The sequence below is a fragment of the Castor canadensis genome, chromosome 9 (assembly GCF_047511655.1).
Source record: "Castor canadensis chromosome 9, mCasCan1.hap1v2, whole genome shotgun sequence".
In the NCBI taxonomy this organism is placed as follows: Eukaryota; Metazoa; Chordata; class Mammalia; order Rodentia; family Castoridae; genus Castor; species Castor canadensis.
The window spans coordinates 133,210,018-133,232,107 of NC_133394.1; the positions used below are offsets into that span (position 1 = coordinate 133,210,018).

Below are 22,090 nucleotides of genomic sequence, written 5' to 3' on the forward strand. Positions count from 1 at the left end.
TAAATGATTGAGCTACAGTTATTTTTAATTTTATTTGTTCCAAATTCTGATAGTGTCTGGGTCTGTGAGATGTAACAATTGGGTAGAATCATTTTTAAATATATTAAAGTTTCTACTCAATTGCAAATTTCAGGTTTTCTGAAAAACAAAAGCCAAATAAGTCAATTTCATTGACTTATTCATGAAATTTGCTCATTATCTGATTAGAAGCTTTGACATCATAGAGATATACTTCTCTGGAACCTGAAGTCTTTGCATTCTGATGCTTTATATGCAATTAAATTTTGTCACAATCAGAAACAGAATGCTTATTAAAGAGAGTTGTTAAAGTTTCTTACAAAATGTCACACTGATCATAGGTGAAGTTAAGTAATGTGTGTTAACATCACAGGCAAAAATCCTCATGACTGATATTCCATTTGCATAATTCTCACAAAGTGGGCTTGGAGATTCTGCGAGTTAGGAACGTGATTTTGTTATCTTTCAAAGACATGCAATCTTAACAAACAAAGCTTATAACATTGACAAACCAGAAATTCCAGTTCATGAGGTAAAAGGAGGAATTAGAAATGTCAAATCAATCAAACATTTGCATTAACATGTTCAGTACATTTTCTGAAGGCAAAAAAACAAAATGATGTGAGAATTCAGAAAATCAGAAACTTTACTGCTGTATTCAGAATCTGGAAAAGAGTGGTCAGTTTTATGCTTCAAATGTCAGAGTGCTAAAACCTAATAGCTGCATGCAGCCTTCTAGATGAACAGACCTTATTGGTAAGCAGGTCATAGAATCCAACAGTAGACTCAGGTCAGCTTGCTATTGCAGTTGCTGTTTTCTATTTCACCTAAAATAACTGCTATCTTCTGTTTAAACAATCTTTCTCCCACCAGGGTCAATATTACAGCTGATCAAATTACTAAGCCAAGGCTGGTGAAGTGTCTCAAGTGGCAGAATGCCTGTCTAGCAAGCGTGAGGTCCTGAGTTCAAACACTAGTACCACCGACTCAAAATAATAATAAATAATAATAATAATTGCCGTGCCACCTACTCCTGGCACACAGCTTATTGCTAAATAATTATGTTATCTAACTTTCCACCGTTGTGACAAAATACTCAAGGTATTCAACTTGTATGAATGAAAAATCTACTTTGGCTCACATGTATGGAGGCTTTAGACCATGGTCAGTTGGCGCTGTAGCTTTCAACCCTGTGGCAAGGCAGCATGTCATGGAAAAATCATGTGGCTTCAAGACAGCCAGGAAAAACAAAGAGTAAGGAAGGTGATAGGGTCACAATATCACCTTCATAGTAACCTCCCTCTGACCTAGTGTCCTCCCACTAGACCCCCACATGTCAATAGAACTAAGCTGGTGTCTATGCCTCTAACTCATGGCCTTTGGAGAACATTCCAGACCCCAACTATAGCAATAACCTTTGTCAGAGTTCTGGACTTCTGCAGTAAGTAGTTTTACTTATTTTATAGCTATTTGGTTGTGTGAACACTAATCAGTTCATTTAAAAAGTATTTATTGAACATTTATTATGTGAAAATAACTACATTTGTCCCTAGGTGTATAACATTCAGCCTGAAGCAAAATAGAAACAGTCTTTGCTCTCATAAAATGCAAAATGCAGTAGAGAAAAATTTACATGAAGGACATTAGAAGATAAATTACATGGAATATATGATTAGAAAAATGTCTAACACTATAGTAACTTCATGAAAATTGTATCATAAGAAGTGATGCCTTACAAGGATGTAGAGAGATAAGTATGAATTGTGGTTTTACTCGTTCTGACAGTCTGGCATGGGCATCTATACTCTTTTCTTCTTTTCTATTTCTCTTTTTTTGTTGTTTTTTTGCGGTACTGGGGCTTGAACTCAGGGACTTCACCTTGAGCCACTCCACCAGCCCTATTTTTGTGAAGGGTTTTTCAAGATAGGGTCTTGTGAGCTATTTGCCCAGGCTGGCTTCAAACTGTGATCCCTCCTAATCTCTGCCTCCTGAGTAGCTAGGGTTACAGGCATGAGCCACTCTGATTTTCTTTAGTTCTCTCAGAAGATTTTTTGTTTTATAATCTGTAATTTATTTATGGCATCTCATTTCCTTTGTATTGAGGAAAATAAATGATCATATCTAGACTTTTATATTATAAAATTAGAAGAAAATACACACATATATATTCATATGTAGCACCTATTCAGCATTATCATAACTAGCCTCTCAAAAAGCCATTATTAATAATGCACAACCATTTAAAAATAGGAAACATTACACAGGAAATCATCTTGCCTGTCTAAACTCCTGCACACAAGAATGTATTCACAGTTTCTCCCCATCCAAGTCCTCATCATTTCATCCCCTGTAGGATACCTCTCAGGGAAGTTTCCCAGTAAAGAATGTTGCTACATAAACTAAATTTCTACTTCCACAGAATGATGGTTTGGAGAATCTCATAGGATGACATCATACAGATGTTAAGCACTTAAGCCCAAGTCTTTAACTTTTTATTAATCGAAGTTTTTGTGGTACATTATTACCATTAAATGCCTTAAAATAATGCAAATTCAAATTAGTGATGACATGAATTCTATTTCACTAAAGAGTACTGGGGAAAAATAAGCCCTATGTAGGATAAGTTTTGTTTCATTCAATTCTGGAAGCTGTCTCATGACTTAGGCAAGCCCATCTATTGTGAAAGTTGTATGCATTTTCAGGAACTTTAACTTTCACAAATTGGTTATTATCTAATTAGATATCCATCAAAAGTGCCTGGTATACATAAAAAGTATGCATGTAGTTGTTCAAATGAGAAAAAGAATAAGCATGTGAGTTGACATTTAAAAACTGCTCAATACCTAACTCTTTTAAGATGTTTTGTTATAGTTCAGTATACCATCTAGACTCTTAAACTCCTACAAGATTTATATTCCTCCCAGGATCTTGTTTTCAAGAATTTCTATCTTCTGGCAACATTTCTGTTTCTAACTTATATAGCATGTCACAGCTTCTTATTGAGTTCATACAACATCCATTTGATAAGCATGAATACATCTTTGAATATTTGCTTGAGTTGCAAATTCTATGTCAAATCTTATTTCTATATAGTGATATATAAATTAAACCTATTACACTATAAGATTTTATAAATTTCACTAATATTTTTACATTTTTTTGAGATAATTTTGACCCACCTGAGGCTTATATTAAAATACCATAACTAATTACTGCTTCTTAATGTCACAGAGCATAGACAGAAGTCTTTCTCCCTTCTAATCTCTAAAAATATAACTGGCTTTTGATTTTTTTTAAAAATCTAAAAGTGGACTTTAAAAATCACTCTTTTAATTTAACCTTAATCTCCATAACTAAACTTCACTTTTGTTCTTACTGTTGACCACATGTAGAGTGTTGGATTGGAACATTTTTCACAGATACCTATTCTTTCCTTTCCTTGTTTTTATTTTGTATTTATTGTGATTGTGGGAAAAATTACTGGTACTTGAGATGACCTTAAATGCTAAATGGTTAGTGTGTTTCACACAATGGAACATTGAAGTAATTCAATGTATTTAAGTATACATTGTGTACATATTACATGCATGGGTATGTATATGTGTGTACGTGAATACGTTATATTCATATACAAATGCAGATAATATAGCACACACATACACATATATTGGAAATATACATATTTCCAATTAAGTTACAAGCAGCTATAGTGGAGGGAACTTGTCTTGTCTGACACCTTTTAGGCCTATTTCAAGCATACATTTCTTCATTACTACAGGTGTATTTTTCTCTCAAGCTCTCACCATTCCTTTTATTTGCTTTTTAATTAGCATGTATTGATTGTACAAAGAGGTTTCATTATGATATTTCTATATATACATAGGATGAACTTTGATTAAATTCACCCTTCTATTACTCTTTTTTATCCCCCTTCCTCTCCTCTTTCATTTTTGACAGATATATTACTCATATTTTTATACATGTGTATAAAATACTCTGATCTTATTCACCTTCCCCTCACCGTCTCCTTTCATTACCCTGCTGTTTCCCCCAAAAAAGGTCCCATTTAACATGCCTATCATTCGTTTGGTAAGGTTTAGATTCCACATATGAGAGATAACATGATATATTTGCCTTTTTCAGTCTAGCTTATTTCACTTAACATGAAGATTTCTAGTTCCATCTATTTTCTTATAATTGAAATAATTTATATATATATATATATATATATCACATTTTCTTTATCAGTTCATTAGTTAATTGGTACCTAGGCTGTATTAGGAATAATGATGTAATAAACATAGGTGTGCAGGTATCTCTATTGTATCCTGACTTACATTCCTTCAGATATATGCCCAGGACTGGTATTGCTGCTCTATAGTACTTCTATTTTTAGTTTTTTTGAGCAGTCTCTATCCTGATTTCCATAGTGGTTGTGCTAATTTATAATCTTATCATTCCTCTTATTTCATCTTCAAATTTGCCAATACATGGATCTTACTTCCCTACCTTATTAATATATCCTTAAGTACAAAAATCTACTAATTAGGTTTTGAATTCCTTCATGGTATGCAATATACCATTAATGTTTACTAAAAATATTGTTAGTACATTTTTATACAAATATATGAGAAGTAGAGTAGGCTTTAAAATTGAAAAGCAGAAAAATATAAAGAACACAATTATCCACATTTCTTAAGCCTTCCTATTAAGAACAAATTATTTTTTCCCTTAAAGGTTGAAACAGTTTTGCCATAATGGACAAGTGTTTTATTTCTGTTTCAATATTCAGTGTCTTACTTCCTTCCCATAATATTCTGTTCCTTTAGATCTGAGAGATCTTCAACACAATACATACATTGTAAAGAGTGCATAAGACATTTGTTAAATTCCTGAAGTGATAATATCACTTCATGATAGAGACAAAGCAAAAGCTATGAGGAAGCCATGACAATTCCAAGACTAAGTCACGACTAATCCATGGCAGACACAGATTAGTAAAATTAGGAGATCTTCCCCAAAAAGAAATATGTAGATGAAATCACATGGCAGTAGTGAAAGTAGTGGAGGTCAGTCTCTGCTTTTGTATTTTCTTGTCTCTACCATTGTATTAAAGCAAAGATGTCTGTACACATTGTACTCACTTGACCAATTCAACCCTTGAGTTCATGTCAGAGTTTGATGTTAAAGTTACCTTATGATCAAGTTAATTTACTTTATGTTATAAAATAAAGCAAGAGTATATATTCTTACAAATGTTAAAGTATAATGTCTAAAATTTGATTCTATAGCAATTTTCAATTTTAATTATAACTCCCTTATCACCTCCAAAGTAATATTTTATGTTTGCCTTGTATCCTTTCAGAACTTTATATATAATATATAATGTATATAACATTTCAATACTGCATATTCAAGCATATATAGCATGTGTACACACAGTATTATATCTTTATGTCTAACGCAATGCATATTCACACATATGTACACACAAGTAAGGAGATAAAAAGAGATCTGAAAAATGAGATATTAGTAAGTTCGTATAAACTTACTTTATTGAGCATTTGGCTGCTTCTCTTTCTCTCTATCTGGTACAGTTCTTAGTGAGGGCTAGTCACTTAATAGGGTCAATGAATGTTTAGTTAGCAAATGTTGCAATGGCCCAAAGTCCCAAATAAGCAAACCAACTCCTATTCTGTCCCCAGAAATAACGTTAATGTTTTCCACTCCAGAGTGCACATCCAGGGTGTGACAGGAGTCTCTTAAATCTGCATAGGTTGTAGAGATAAAGAACAAACAGAGAGGCCAGAGAGGCAGAGAAAGCTACACCTCAATGCCCTCTCTGTGAGAGGGGAAATTAACCAGCTGCTAAGTTTAGACTTTTATTTTAGGAAATGTGTCTCTTGTAGTAAATGAAAAGCTCTTTTTTTTTTTTTTCCTTTTCCTATTCTATTTAAACTAAGAAGTAACCTTAAAATCTTCTGGTGAGCCTTTGCTTATGGTACACAATAAAGTTAAATTTTCTATTTAAAATTTATAAATATCTAAATAGGGAAATAATACATTATATATTCTTCCACAGTAACATAAAATAATTTTAATAAATGATCAGTCATATTTATACATGGGTATAAAGGATATCTGGTAATAACTTATGGAAAAATCATCAAATTTCGATCACCCATTACCAGTTATTTTATCTGTTAAAGGCTTTGTTTTTAAGTAATGAAGACAACTAAAGAATCTACTAACAGACTTATTTAAATTATAAGTTTCCAGAAAATTAAGCTTAGCCTACAGAATTCTCATTGAACTGATTTTGTCATGATAATTTTACCAAAGCAAGAGATCACTTTTGATCTTTTCTTCACTGCTTAATAACTTATGACTCATAGAACAAAGCCCTTCAACCTCACCGTGCTTTAAAAGGCAACCACGATTTGATCTCAACCAAGTTTATCACCTTAACTTATTTGACTTCACTTCCACTACTCACTCTTGTCATAGAATAGGTTCTATGCACTTTACTGTATCTGCTCCATGAAAATTTCATACATTAAAAAGTAATATAGCCAGGCACCAGTGGCTCATGCCTATAATCCTAGCTACTCAGGAGGCAGAGATCAGGAGGAACACAGTTTGAAGCCATCCCAGGCAAATAGTTGGTGAGACCCTATCTCAAAAAACCCTTCACAAAAATAGAGCTAGTGGAATGGCTCAAAGTGAAGGCCCTGAGTTCAAGCCCCAGTACCTCAAAAAGTAAAAATAATATAAGTTGTATTTGGCAGGCTACTGCTGACATCATTCACAATCTTTATAACATAACAAAGCTATTTAATTCCAAAGTTATATCATTCCCTCAAGTACTCCACAAAATAAACCAATAATTTCCTCTACTATTTCTTTCAAAATAGGTTTCTTAATAATTTTTAATAGTAAATATAGAAATAGAAAAATAGAAATGACCCAAGCAATGTATGCACATGTGAATAAATGAATAATTTAAAAAATAGTAAATATTTTTTATCAAAAATAGGGAACAGAATGGTAAAACAAGTCCTATCTGGGGATTGGTACTGGTGGGAGGGGAAGGATATAAGGAAAGGGTCAAGGAGACTTAATGTAGCATTATGTACTCATGCATGAAAATGAAAAATTGAGAGCTGCTGAAACTGTTAAAGGAATAAGGGCATAAAAGAGAATGATGGAGAGGGTGAATTCAAATACGATATACTGTAAGAACTTGTGAAAATGTCACAATGTACCCCCAGTAAAACAGTAACATAATAGAAGAGAAAAATATAATATGTGTCATTGTGTTAGTCCATGTTTGTTACTAGAACAATATACATGAGGTTGGATAACTTTACCAGGAAAAGAAACTCATTTAGCTCACAGTTTTGGAGGCTGAAAGTCCAAAGATCATAGCACCAACTTGATTAGAGCTTCTTTAGCTACGTCACCTCATGGTGGATGGTACCATAATGGTACGAGAGAGATCACACAGGAAAACAGGAAGCTAACATGAGAGTGAACAGCAAGTCTTGTGATGTCCTACTAGGGCTACCTCTGAAAGGTCCTCCCTCATCTCTCAGAACCACCAAACTGGAGCCAAAACTTACAACACATGAACCCTTGTAGGACACAGTCAAGTCAAAGCCCATCCAACCCAATACATAACAGTCACATATTTTCATAAAGTTTACTTCAAGACTCATTTGAAAAAGAAATTTATGTTTCAGGTGAATCTGTGGGGTCCACATTTTATCACCTTTTCAAGTGACTTTTTTTTTTCATTTTAATTCATATAGCCTTTCAGTGCCAGTGAAAAAATGAAGGATTCATTATTATAAAGAAGACAGCATCATCTTCATTAGTAACTTCATTAGACATTTAAAAATAGGTAAAAGTAATAAGTGGGATGCTGATTAATGCTTAGCCATGCTAATTATTTGAATATTCTTTTGGTACAGCTCTATCAATATACTTCTCAGAAACTTCCATTTACTTTTTCCTTATTTTATTGCTGTATGCTCATGTGAAAGTTCTTATTAAAACTAATTTGTTTTATGCACTGACAATCATGTTGAAAACTCAGTAGCAAATATAAATCATCCAATTATTCCTATTGAGGAAGCAGCATGAAAGTGTTAATCAATTTAGAATGATGATTTGTGTAGGTTTGCGTCACTGTACAATATGAGGGACTTTGATGACTTGATTCAGATGTGAATCTGCTGCTCTTCCCTTTGTTTTGTTGGAGATTATTTATTCCTACACACTCCAGAATGTATAGGATGATGCAAATAAACACAGGAGAAAAAAAATGAAGATAAATTATGGTGTGGGCCTTCTAGTGGAAAGCATCTGTTGTTGAAACAGATGAGGTTTATCAATCTGGGACAATTATCAATGCCTTTTTAAAATCAGTGTGAGCTGAGCCACTTTTTGTGTCAAAATTTCTCCTACTCAGATTTATTAGAGATATTAGAGTACACAAAATAATATCATCTCTTTAATTGAAACAGCCGGAAACCCAAACCATACCTTTCCACCCTCTGACACAGACATCAGCGGAAAATCTGCTCATTAAAAATCTGGGGATGTGTATAAAAATTGATGTCATTCTCTGAAAAGTTAAAAACTCAATGTGGTACACAACTTAGAGACTTTTAATAAAGCACTGTTGAAGACAGCGCAGCTGTTGCTTTGAAATGCAACATTATTTTCTGTGTTGTCTTAATGTTAGTCTTTGAAAATGAATAAAGAAAACAGCCAATTTAAAGCTCAGGGATGTCCTTCGAGAACAGAGAAAGTTGAGTGGCACACTGAGAGCAAATTAGAGGAAAGCGAATGTCACCATAACACTCCAGATGGTTCAAAGAACTTTGTCAATAGATCTGTACAGTTCCTACTGGGAACAGGGGCTAAGCTGGCCCAAAGTTTCACCAAAGGAGCGGGGCACACATTTACTTCTAAAAAACTATGCTCTGCATTTTAGTTTTATTCAAAGCTCTTGAACATAGAAGAAGAAAAATTCCCTCTACTAACTAAATTCTGTCCTGAGAAATATATTGAAATTCTGGTAAAATTTATAAAAACTCAAGTTTCCTAAATGCTCAAGCAATAAGATCTTACTATGGCCCTATTCTAGCTATATGACCACATATTACATAGAAAGCCATGAAACCAGATGCTTTGCCATTCAGAGTCTATATGTCTTCCTTTTCCATTCCAGAGAGACAAAATCTTGCATGTCCTGTCTAATTAGCCTCATGGCTCTTTCCAGGAATCCAAAAGCCATCACCCTCACCTCCATTCTTCCAAGAGCACATTATGAGGTGGCCACAGGCTTAAAACAGTGACCAAGGGATGGTTACTAAAATTTGGACATGTGTGCTGGAGTGCCTAAGTATAGAAACTGGAAGTAGCAAAGGAAGAAAAGTGGAATTGTGACCCAGGAGATGAAGGCCTGTTGTCTGAATATTGCCTTTTTTGTGTAGAAATCCAACTAAACTTGTGCCTTTTTCTAGATTGTTATTTACATGTAGTTGAGAGGATAAGATAAAATAAAAATTTTATAATAGATACTTTTGTTGACTTCTGATGTCAAATAATTTAGACTTATGTTGTTTTAATATCATTTGTTTTCTAAGCAATTAGACCAGTCTAGGTTACTAGATGTCCACCCTCTTCATTTCAGAGACATTTGTCTTCATGGTTAGTATGATTATTTAAATTGAATGTCTACTTTTAAGGACAAAATTCATTACTTTTCTTCTACTCTTTAACATTAATATTATTTGATGTGGATTCTGTCATGAAATTTTTTAGTTGAATACATTACTCTGTGCTTTATTTTTCTCTCTGATACTGTCTCACGTACAAGTATTTCTTTCTTTATCAACTAAGGAATGAGAAGATCATGCTAACTTACCTAGTTCTAGTCTTTATAATAATCCTCAAAAATAATGTAAAAAGAAGAGCAAAAGGAAGAAAGGGGAAGAAGAAGGAGGAAAATGAGGTAGTTATTTCCATGATGTGAACAACTGCCCCTACTTCTAGCCTGAACTGCTGATAGAAGATTTTATATTAATAACAACAATATATAAAATCTCCATAAGCTATTTCCTCTTGAATGTATAACTTCTTCAAACACATACATATTTATTTTTTGAGCACTTAATGGATTTAGGACTCTATGTTGCATGGTTTAGAGAAGAGTCATAAATAGTATGTATCCTTTAAAAATTTATACAAAGAGTGGATTTCATCCATTTCTCTGTTTCGTGACATCTCTCATCATTAAGTTTCCTATTTCTGCTTTGCATCCGTGATGTATGACTTTTCATCTTCCTTTATAACTATAGTCATACAAATGCCAACGTCTATTTCATCTTCTTCCTTGCATTTATTTTAAACATAAGTGCCTCTTTCTTCCTCTTTGCCCAAAATACTATTTCAGCAATATGGTTATTGAAATTGAATCCTTTCTCTTCCCTTTTTATATGTAAATAATATGCTTAACATTTCTTAAAATGCCATTTTAAAACAAACTAGAAAAGATGTTTATTATTGCTTATTGTTATTTCTTCATGACTTCAAATGTTCTCAGCTAAAAACACATGTGATGATCACAGGCAGATTCATCGGGCAAGTTTGGTATCACCAATGACTTACTATTTTTGTCATTTCTTTTTTCCATAGTATCCAAACTTAACCATACTATCTGTCTAAATGCTCTCTTTTTTTAAAAAAGTTAAATCTAAATGATGTTGTCTATCCTTTGCCTACCAACTTACAGCCAACATGTCAGAAACTGACTACCTTAGAAATCATGTTTAGTACCAATAACCTGGTTTGTTTCATAAACTTTATGTATATACCTTGTTTGCTCAGCTCCTGCTATGCTTTTGGCCTCCTTTGTAGAACTGGAATTTGGATTGTCTAATTTCTTGAGGTTTTAATTGTTTTTTCACGTTTCATTACCTAAGACATATATCAGTTGGCTAATACATATTCTTTGTCATCATTTAAGTTGAGTTGTGAAACTGAATATTAAAAAAGACAGAGGGTGTTGAAATTCAATAACATAAGTAGATTGAAAGTACAGATTGCAAAAATGTGCTATAAAAATTAGCCAAAACAATTTTAGAAGAACCTACATTCACCCCAAACAAAAAAATCGCTAGACAAAGAGAGACATCGATAATTAAAGGGTCGATACACCAGGAAGACATAATGATTCTAAATGTTTACACAACTAACAAAGAAAAAATGGTGAAAAGAAAAAGATAAATTTACTGTTATGAAAACTTCACAAAATCATTCCCTTAAAAAATCAGCAAGGATATAAAATAACTGAATTACAAAATCGAAGAACTGTATCTAAATGACACACATATGTATATATATGCATATATATGTTCACATCTGAACATATATATGTAAAATTAGAAGAAAAATATTAGTAAATATAACACAGAAATAGATAAAAATAATTTCATGCCATGACCAACTACAGTCTATTCTAAAAAAGCAGATTATTCAACATTTGAGAATCAATAAATTTCATCCATAATATCAAAAGTTTAAGAACAAAAACTATTTTAACTAATTCAGCAAAAGCATCTAAGAAATTAAATTAATACCTATTATGAGAAATATTCTCAGCAAGTTGCAACTATAGAGAATGTCTGCATCTTTATTAAAAATAACTATAAATTATTGACAACAAATATTTTACTTTAGGGTGAGGTACTGACACTTTTCCCCTAAGATCAGGAGCAAGGTAAGGATTTCTGATCTAGCCATTCTTATTTATATAATTTTGGAACTCTAGACAGTGAATAAGGCAGGAAGAGAAAAGAAAATGCATGCTAATAGAGAACAGTTAAACTATCATTGTTTAAGGATGACCTGGTTCACTATGTAGATTCAGAGAAATCTAAAACAAAATAAATAAATATCTCCTGAAATAATAAATGTGCTCAGATAGCTTGTAGGACTTACAGTCAATGCAATAACATTGATTATATTCCACTTATTAACAATGAGCTGATGAAAACTAAAAGTAAAAAAAAATGTACAGCTACTCTAAAGAAAATGAAATATATAAGTATATATTTATCAAGATATGTACAGAATCTTTATCCTGAAAGTAGCAATATACTGATGAATAAACTTTTAAAAAGTTTAAGTGAATGGATACATAGTGTGGTCATGGATAGAAAACCCAATGTAAAAAGAATGATATCAAAAAAAAAAAAAGAATGATACCAACTCTTTTTAAACCAATCTATGGCTTAAGATTGTTTCTATCAATATTCCAAAATTATTATTTTGTAAACATGAACAAACTTGTTCTAAAATTAAATGGAGAGGACAGGCTTTAGAATACCTAATACTACCTTGATAAGCAAGAATGAAATAAGAGTTACTCTACTCAATCTTGTAGAATAATCAAGACAGTATCATCTTGCCAGAGCAATGGAACAAAATATATAGATCAATGAAACAGAATATAAAAGTCAAAAATATACTCAGAGGTATATTATCAATTGATTTTTGACAGCACTAAAGAATCAATTCAAAAGAGAAGAAATAGTTTTTTCACCATGTGATACTATAGTAATGGGACATCCAACAGGCAAAATATTGACTCTGATTTAAATATCTAACTTAGCAAAATTAAATCAATTCAAAATGGGTCATGGTCCTAAATTTAAAATCCAAATCCATAAAGCTTTAGGAAAAAAATCCTGAGAAGTTAATCTTTATGACCCTGAGTTAAGCAAAGAAGTATTAGATTTGACAACAAAAACATGATTCACCACAAACAAAACTTCATGAGTTGTAGTATATTAAAAATAAAATTTGCTCAGTGAAAGCCCATAAAAAGAGCATGAGAAGATAAGCCATAGATAGAGAAAAATGTTTTTAAAACAATTATCTGTCATAATCAAGACAAGAATCTACAAAGAACTATCAAAACTCACAGTAAATATATCAAACAGTCATTTTCTGAAGATAATAAACAGATGTCAAATAAGCGTATTAAGAGATATTTTCAGCCAGGTATTGATGGCTTATGCTTATAAATCCTAGTTACTTGGGTGGAGGCCAAGATCAGGAGGATCAAGTTTCAAGGCCAGTGTTAGCAAATACATCATAAGAACCCCATCTCCAAAATAACCAGAGCAAAATACACTGGAGCTGTAGCTTAAGTGGTAGAACTGTTTTTTAGCCCTGAGTTCAAACCTCAGCACTGCTAAAAAAAATAGAAAGATTTGCATTGTCACTAAGAAAATGAAAATTAAAAAGATAATGAGATATCATTGCACACAAACACAATGGCAAAAATTTTAAGAAATCTGCTGACAGTGACAAATTCTGATTAGAATCTAGAGAAACAATGGTCAATCATTTCATTTAACAATAAATATGTTTGTAAGAAGTTATATGAAGAGCTGGAAAAAGGTGTATATGATGATGAAAAACTGAAAGGTAGAATCTCTCTGTCTACAGACTCCTTAAGTTTGCATAGGACTAACTGCACACACCAATACCTTTTCTTAAAGATGGGCAATGTGTTGATATTTGTGAATTGTGCCAATGACAGGGCCCTGATTGTGGCTGTATACAATAATTTTACAAAAATATATGTAGGATTAATTTGTATGATTCCTTAACACTACCTGTGAAACTCCCATGATCTTAATAAAACTTTCAATTAAAAATTAAGAGGTCACAAGATAAATTTTTTGGACATGCTCACTACTGTGTTTCTAAATATGAAGTGATGTGAATTTATCTGATAAGAATTTTTAAGAAATAATTATATTAGTTCTCAGCTTGTGGAAGATTAAAGGTGAGAGTAAGCTCCAAGTGCAGGAAGAGGATATGAATTCATAAGACAAGTTCACCAGAGGCCAGGAACTGTGTCCTTGAGCCTTTCCTCAAGAATCTAGAGAACACTAAACAAGTAGTTTAATTAGTATTTATTAGCAGTTATGACATGGAATGACAATAATACAAGATATTAATAGGTGATGAGGGAAAAATGTTTTCATTGTAGTCCAGTGCTAAATTAATAACAGTTAAACATTTCTTTAATCCAGGAATTTACAGAGACTAATGTTAGTGGGGATTTTTTTAAGTCTCTAAGAGTCTGAATAAACTATACATCCTAGGCAATTTGAGTGTGTCTATGTGTTACACTTGTAACAACCTTTAGAATTAAAGTTTTTTAATGTATTTTTGCAAGGGCTAGTTTAAATCAGAACTGATCAAGCCAGCTTCTAAAATAACGTTTGCTATTGTATTTTCATCATCCAAGTGACTCTTTTACCTCTTGCAATTGTGAAACCCTAAGTTTAAACCCCAATATTTTTACTTGTTTGTTTTTGTTTGTTTGTGTGCTTGCTAGTTTGTTTTATGAAAGACTAACTAGAAAAAATTTAACATTTTCCTTAATTAAAAATATGCATAAGAAATACTGGAAGTAAATTTAAATTAATTTTGTCTTCTGTAAATATGCATTGCAATTGGTTCAATTTTTACATACTCACAGTTAGGTCAATAATTAAATTCAAATGTGATCTTATTTCCAATATAGTCAAAAATAGAAAAGTTCATAGTACTTCAAGTACAAGGTATTATTTTTCTACTTCTGCATGCTCTCACATTTTTATGTAAATTTGATAACTCATGATATTAAAATGCCTTTGTGATCTGGAGCAATTCACTAAAACTGTGATTCCCTAAAGTCATCTTGTTCCAAGCACATAGTTATTTATTCTCATTTCACTGCAGCGATTTGACTTAGCATAATGCTGATCTCACTCTATTTTTGACTCTAAATTTTATTGCAGGCGTGTGTCAGCTTATTACTGAAGTGGTTTTACATAAGCTTCTCTCAAATATTCTCTGTCCTATTTTGTGGTCTCTTTACAGACAACACTTCCACTGAGAGCAACGGTCCTGGCTTAGGTCTATGAGTGTCTCAACAATCAGGATGAAAATTTCATTCCTGATGAAATGAACTATTCAGGCAAACATTCCCATGAAGAGGGCAAAACTGAAAGTTCATTAATATTCAGGACTGGTACAGATAAGAAGCTTCTCTTAAATAAGCACATTAATCTTATATTTTCTTATGAAGATGCTTTACCAGTGACCCAAGGCAAGTACCTTCTCATGCTGTCTCTATTTTAGGACTAAAAAATTGAAATGCAGAGATGAAGTATTGTTTTTTTCCTTCCCCAAATCAAGCACTCTAGTTTTCTTCTTTATCCTTAACATTCAATTATCATACCTACAGAAGTTAACAGTATTCTTGAGGCACAGCACTTAGGAACAATGTCTAATGTGTGTATGCTGTTCATGTTTATCTTCTAACCAAACCAAGAATAAATTTCTCATTAGGCTTACTAATGAGATCGTTTGAGGATTTCTTCTTCTGAAGTAGGTTTATAAATAAAATACCATGAAAAATTTCTATCATAAGTCACATTTTTGTTTTCCTTTACATCCATCCTTTGTTATACATTCATCACCATGTACTACCTATTCTCATTTTATAAAATAATATTCAAAATTAATGAATGAGATGCTTCTTGGATGCTTATTCCTATATCATTCAAAACCAACTGGGTGAAACAGCAACCAATTCTAAGAGAATTTAAGTTCATATCATATGTGCCAAATCAAATCAATAATTTCCTGGACAATTCCTCAAAGAGTAGTTAACCATGAACTTGATTGAAACTAAGATTTAAAAAAAAGCTATATGGCTGTGTGTTGAAGAAATAGGCCACTCACCAAGGTTACTGCAAAGAAAGCATGGTCTTAAAGTTGAGCCTCAAATTGAAGGTCACAAGAGCAGATTCATTAAATTTCAGGCATTAGTTTATAAATGAGCAATCCCCCACCCTGGGCACAGGTGACTCACTCTGTGTTGATTTTGCTTGGGTGAGTACCAGTAACTATGATTTTTCATAATAGTTGTCACAAGCAATTCCACAGATGCCTTCGTGCACTTATCATTTCTGTTGGGCTCTTATAATTTTCAACATATTTATATACTTTGATTTTAATTACTACTCATAACAATCCACAAGCAAAACAATGTATATATTATTTCCCCCATTTTAAAAGAAGAAGGAATTCAAGTGTGGTGTCAATGTCTCCTATCCAGTTAAGTGAGAGTGGCACCCTACCGTCTCACTTCCCTGTTAATTTGCATTAGTTTGTCTTTTTCATTCCTGATTGTGACAAGTGTGAATAAGTGATATTTCCCTCTCTAAATCTGTTTTCTCCACCTCAGCACTTAAACAGAGGGTAGAGAGGTAATGCATGCCTCTTGTAGAGCTTATAAATGTTAGGTAGGCAGGTGTTACAAGATAAGAAAACATGGAATACCATAGTGTATGGAAGAACCTTAAGAAATGAAGGAGTGACCTATTAGAAATTGATTTGATGAGAAAGACCAGGAATTTCAATGTTAAATCAGAAATTAGAACAATGTGACAAATTTTAAGCAACCTGGAAAACTGTGAGGAATATAGAAGCAATTAATACACAAAGAAATGAGCAGACAAGCTAAGAAAACAAAATTGTAACTGTAATGTGCTGGCCTTTTCCCCATCATCTTATGGAGTAATTCATCCTTTAACTGCATTTAACTACATTTCATCCTTTAACTATGTTTGCCATCACACTATGGCACTGTGCCTGACACAATATAAACTGTTGCTTTTTTTTGGTGGGACTGGGGTTTGAATTGCAGGGCTTTGCAGTTGCAAAGCAGGCCCTCTACCACTTATACCGCAACCTAGTCCATTTTGCTCTAGTTACTTTGGGAATGGGGTCTCGTGTACTACTTGCCTATGGTGGCCTTGATCTGCAACCCCTTGATCTTTGTCTCCCAGGTAGCTAGGATTACAGACGTGAGCTGGGCATAATTTCACTAAATTCAGCCAGAAGAAGACAGACCATTGAGGGACAGAGAGCAAAGGAGAAAAGAGACTTCTTTCTTTTGTTTTAAATTCTGTCACTGCAGGATCCCCCAGCAGTAACATTTCATCACAGCAGCACCAATTTGGAGAAACATCTTCAGCACTTCAAGCAGATCCAGTTTCATGGCAAACCCTCTATGCAGAGGAACCAGGGTAAAAGCAATAATGACAATGCCATTGTGTCTTATGTCATCCCATGCTAGATTATCTCTCCTTCGAAAATTGCCCCTTCCTTGTGGTTTTTCTTTGCTTTTCCCTTTGCCAAACTTCATAAATTCTAAAGGAAAACACCTGTATATAATCAAGACACTAAATGCTGAAGTCAACTATTGCAGGAAAAGAAACTACATAAACATTGGTCCCAAGACTTCTTAACAAGTAAATTTTCTTTAGTTTTTCAAAGCAAAGAACATCTTCATATAACATCAGTGTGCAGGCCAAGGACTTGCTGAACTTTTTCTTTAATTAACAGTGGAATAATGTTTAGCTTGCAGAGAAATTATGTGTTTGTCTAAAGAATTATGGGAACTGGCCTAAGAGACAGAGGTTAGTTGTTATCTCAGTGACATTCTAGCAGAAGAGAAAGAAAAACATCCCAAGGGGTGGAGACTGCTATCAAGTCTGGATGAGGACTAGAGACACAATCTTCCTATCTGTTACCCCTCTTATCATCCTTTCCTTCCCATAAAAACTGTTTCAGTTACCCATGTTCCCTAACATGGTCTCCATTTGGGGAAAGAATCCTGTCCCCACCATCTTCTAAAGGTGTCATCCTTTAATAGACCTGATTGCCTTTTACCAACTCTCATTTTCTGAGTATTGGCTTTTGAGCAGTGGGTAGGTGGAATCAGGTCCAGTAACATAAGCAGCAACTGGTAACACAATTTCTTATGAACCCAATCTATGAGCTTCTTTCTTCTCTTAATTCCAATGTCCTCAATTTCTTCTTCATCCCTAGAGTTAACATCTGTTTCTTACAATTTTTATCTCTTGAGTTACTTGAATAACTAAGATGGCTTTCATTTGCCTACTTGGTTCTGGCAAAAAGTAGGCTATTCTAAGAAAAGACAGTACAAATATAAAAATAAAATTCTTTAAAGTATATGAATTTTTTCTCATCCAATAGGCCACTATTTAAGGCATTTGGTGTCCTATTTGTTCATATCTCAGCTCAAGAATTTTTATTCTTTTCCAAGCATCTCAGAACGAGAACTGGAAATCATAAATTGTACCAATACCACCTGTTTTGTTGTTGTCTTAATTTTTTTATATGAATGTAAAGTCACAGAAAACTATTACCAACAAATAAACTTTAGAAATTTGGGAAAGGGGCTGATTTGGGGCTGAGATATGTAGTTGTGACATGTGGGACTATGTTGTATTCCCGTGCATATTTAATGATTTGATTTTGTAAAATCCAAGTTGCAGATATGCATTATGAAAATTCAATGTACTATATTAGGAATATAAAAGCAAACCTTATAGTATAGTGCAGTTTTTGAAAGTTCTTTATAATAGTTGCCAATACTAAAATCATTGTTCTATTTATGCTTTACTTATGCTAAAATTGCATTACATGGTTCCAAAATATTGAGTAAAATGCTCTTAAGTTATTAATTTTGTCATATTCTGAAACATCAAGATTTCAACAATTTAAAAACCATTTGTTGGCATGGAAACATCAACTTAATTAAAACTGGATTAAACTAATTAACCTAAAACATATTGTACTACAGAGTGTTTGATTTAGAACACTTTGGAAGGAAAAAGAACATTTTTCATAATCATTTTAGTTCTTTTATCTAATGGAAGTGTTTAGGCTTCATAATGGACCTATACAGGCACTAATGTCCCAAATGACTAGTTTCATGGGAAGAGGATAGTTTATGAAGAAGGTTTCCATTAAATATTAATGCTAGCTTTCTCATGGGAATGCAGAGAGCAGAACACTTTTATGAATATTGCTTATTGTCTTTGCTTAAGCATAGTACCTAGGAGATTTGGGGAAAATAACTACAGTATTATTCTGGATTTTATCTGTTACATTTCACCCTAATTAGCTAAGATTCATGTCAAATAATGAAGAGGATCAAAACATAATGAACCACAAAAATAAAATACATTTTGTAGTAGTAGAGCAAAAATTTTGTGTTAATGACTCAATCATGTCTGCTTTTTAATAATCAGTATTTTTACAACACAGATGTTCATAGATGGCATTTATTGAATACAGTTTAGATTGTCTAATTTTTTTAAATCAGTGGTTTGTTTTTTGACTTTTTGCTCAAATTTCATCAATATTACCATTTTTTTAGGGTCAACTGCAGAAACATACACAGATTCACTGGAGAAATCTTTGTGTCTGGATACTACAACCATATTACTCAGTCTTTCAGTAGAAACATCATTCTCTCTGAGACTTATCCTCTAGGCTTTAATTCAGTTTGGCTATACCTGTATTAGTTAGTTTTTCATAGCTGTGACAAAGCTGTGATACCTAAGGCAATAGAATTAAAGGAGGGATTATTTATTTTGGTTCATGGTTTTAGAGGTTTCAGTCCTTGGTCTATGGTTCTGTTTTATCTAGGCATGTGGTAATGCAGAAGGTCACCTCATGTAGGCCATGAAGAAGGGAGGGGGGTAGAAAGCGAGAGGGAGGGGGGTAGAAAGTGAGAGAGAGAGAGACAGAGGAAGGGAGGAGGAGAAAGACAGAGAGAGACAGCGACAGAGAGAGTAGGAAAGGGAAGCGCCAGGGAAAAATATACCCTTCAAGATTATGCACACAAAGACCTACTTCTTTGCACTAGACCTCACTTCCTAATGTTTTCACTGTCTCCCAATAGATACTTAAGTTATAGATACATAAATGGATCCGTCCATTCATGAAGTTAGAAACATCACAATCCAAGCACCCCTGCAAAAGTCCCACATCTGAGTCCTGCTGCATTGAAGACCAAGCCTTCAACACATGAACTTTCAAGCGCCATTTATGATAAAAAAAAAAAACCCACCCTAGATCCATGGAGGCTTTGTGATGTATCAACTTCATTTTCTTCAAATTTCCTGGCTTGCATATTTCCAGCTGTGGTATTATATGGAAGATTTTTGCGAGATTTGAAAGGCAGAAGCAGCCTTTCAAATAAGTATGAGGTACCTCATACTTATTACTGCTGATCTACTGATTCACATCCTTAAGTTAAAATAGCAATGAACAGCCAGCCAGGTATTACAGTGCACTCTTGTAACTAACACTTTGGAGGGTGAGGCTGGAAGATTGTTTCAGGCCAATCTGGGTTACATAGCAAAACCCTGTCTCAAAAAGAAAAACATAACATTGAGGTTGCAAATGCTCAACTCCTTACTGAATTCTCCTACAGTTTCTCTAACTCCTAGTCCAACAGTGTGCATGTGTGTGCATCCATATACGTGTGTGCATGTGTGCGTTCATCTCAGTGAGGAAGACCCATTTCCTCTCCAGCATACTCATACTCCCAAAATCTGAGGCAAAAATGACTGACATAGGTTTCAGTCTCTTCTCCAGGGCTTCCAGTTTATGCATGTGTTCTCAGCCTGCTTTGTACATTCATCTTAACTTCCTTACTGCATTTTTTGTGGACTTTAAGCTCCAGAATTAGACATAAAGACAACAGCATTACAGAGCTGATTTAGGCTACTCCAACAATTGCACCATGCCAAATCCCGAATCCCTTATGTGTTATATTCTAGTTATTATGAGACTACATCTCTCTGATCAACCCCTGAATAATATTGAGGATATGGAACCCAGGACCTTGTGAATAAAGAAAGACTGTTTTGTCACCACAACAATTTGTTAACAGTTGGTGCTTATGTCCTTTTTGTCAGTCTCATTCTGATAATTCAGGCATTAACTAGTATTGTGTTACCTTCTGAGATTTTCCTATTAGTGCAACTGAAGAATTTCTCTGTGGTACAATATCTTAGTTTATCTTTCCATGAGTTTCTTTTTTTTAATTTTTCTGTTGGGTGGGGGTACATTGGGGAATTTACAAAAGTACTTACAACATATTAAATGTATCATAATTGAATTCACTCCCTCCACTATTCTCCTTTATCCCCACTTTCTTTGATACCTGGAATAGTTTCAAAAGGTTTCATTTTTCCATTTTCACACATGTACACAGTATTTGCACTATATTCACCTTTTTATACCCTTTCCCCCATCTCCTTTTCCCTTCCACTGGTAACCAAGCTGTCCTCCCCCCAAGGCAGGACAAATCCCAGAGTTTCTTGGTAATTATTATTGTGCCCATTTTATTCATGAGGTATATGATGACTGAGGCTTGGAGAAGAAATTTATCCAAGATCATAAAAGCAGTTTCTTTAGGACATGAATTGCAAATAAGTTCATTTACATTCAAAGCTGGTTATATTTTGAATGGTCCAGTTGATTTTTTTAGCATTGGGGAAAATACACTCAGAGCTCCTTTCATTCACTAGAGTTTTATTAATGCAGTTTGATTTGGAGATTTATTTCTATAATGTTATGTGAATATTTCATTTTGCATTAAAATATCATGATACTTTTAAACCAGTCTATATATTTTTTCATAAAGTCTTATAAACCTTATAGTCTAGTATTACTAAATAAAATCCATCTCTCAGAACTTACTGGGATGAAAGTAAAATGGTGGATCTATGTTATTCACAACTGGTTTAAGATGAGTGATACAAAAACAGGGTCATTCATATTATTTAATAAGTATGCCATAATCTCAAAGACCACTCTTTCTGTCTTCCAATGAAACCCTATCTATACCTTGCATTTTGAATGTATTATGGTTACAAAGAACAAAATAGCTTCACAGTTGCTGTGGAGGTGTTCACAGATTAGAAGGTGAGACAAGTGGTAAAGGACACATGAACACAAATGTAGTAACTTACTCAAAGTATGCTTAGCTCACAGTTGGCAGGTTTCATCACTGATCTTATGTTGGGGAGGAGAATGGAAGGAAAAGTGCCATTTATGTTAAAGACTAAATAAGAGCAAATCAGACAAGTAAAGTCCTAAATCT

The 22,090-nt window shown here is 33.5% G+C and overlaps 1 long non-coding RNA gene across 14 annotated transcripts in view; it reads right to left on the reverse strand.

Moving 5' to 3' along the window:
- Window positions 1–22,090, reverse strand: part of LOC141411000 (uncharacterized) — a 483,550-nt gene that overhangs the window by 416,969 nt on the left and 44,491 nt on the right. Inside the window, exon 1 of one of the 14 annotated variants that reach the window (XR_012435844.1) lies at window positions 5,571–6,915. The exons of the other annotated variants lie outside the window; for them this stretch is intronic. This is a non-coding gene — a long non-coding RNA (uncharacterized lncRNA). Of the gene's footprint in view, window positions 1–5,570; window positions 6,916–22,090 lie in introns of those variants that run through there. 14 annotated transcript variants of the gene reach the window in all.